Source organism: Elephantulus edwardii, unplaced genomic scaffold (genome assembly GCF_000299155.1).
Source record: "Elephantulus edwardii isolate Elephantulus edwardi_28Jun2011 unplaced genomic scaffold, EleEdw1.0 scaffold03521, whole genome shotgun sequence".
Classification (NCBI taxonomy): domain Eukaryota; kingdom Metazoa; phylum Chordata; class Mammalia; order Macroscelidea; family Macroscelididae; genus Elephantulus; species Elephantulus edwardii.
The window spans coordinates 1-973 of NW_006403271.1; the positions used below are offsets into that span (position 1 = coordinate 1).

The 973-nt window shown below is 39.4% G+C and overlaps 1 pseudogene; it reads left to right on the forward strand.

Moving 5' to 3' along the window:
* The first annotated feature begins 660 nt into the window (after positions 1-660).
* The window catches only part of LOC102861469, a 1,169-nt pseudogene continuing 856 nt past the window's right edge, over positions 661-973 (forward strand).

The following is a 973-nucleotide window of genomic DNA, read 5'->3' on the forward strand; positions in this document are numbered from 1 at the left end:
ATTCTATATGTGTACATAGAAATTTGTGTGAAAGAGCCACATTCTGATTTTCATATGAGAATGTTTTGTGATGTAAATGTGATACTACATTATAGACTATGGCCTCCCTGCATTTGAAGAGCAGGTTTTCATTTATATGTATTTTTGGGAAAAAATAAAATTTGTAAATATAGCCCCCCCCCAAAAAAAAGAAGACATACAACCATCTATTAAATGATTTTTGCAAAATAACTGAATCTGATTAAGGTTTTAAATTTGTCTGCCAGTTTTAACATGGCAAGGAATTTCAGAGGATAGAAAAACATGGTAAAGGGCACTGAAACGATAGAATGTGTCAGCTCCACCCTATGGGAATGAGGAAGTTGAAATTTGTACATGAAAAAGGCATGGTTTGGATCAAATGAGATAGAGAAAGGCATACATAATACAGAAAAAATTGGGGGGAAAAATCACTGGATGTTAGATCATTTCAAGGAATTTCTGTTAACATTTGCAGGTCTACTTACACAGTTTAAGGTCTGTATTTGAGTGTGGCGGGAACACTGAGTTAAGTGTTACCAGTGCACTTCTTATCTAATTCCACATTCTAACTTCACTTTGGGAACCTGAAGGTAGAGATGCGAAGCTAAGTCCTGAGGGGGCTACTTGAAGGAGGGGGACATGGAGCAAAGAATCCCAGACAAAAAAGGAAAGCCTTTTGCCACAAAGGTTCAAAAGGCTCTTATCCAGTACTACAGCAGTGACAATGGTAAGTGGAGAGTGGCTAAGAAAGTGAAAGAGGTAACAGTCTGGAGAAAACCTTCCGAAGAATATCTCTACAAAGCCCAAGTTGTTGTTGTTATGTGCCGTCGAGTCGTTTGCGACTCATAGCGACCCTATGTAAAACAGCCCTAAACTCTGCTCTATCCTGTGCCAATCGCATTGCCTCTGACACACCCATCCCGATTACCCCAGTCACTGAATCAATCCACCT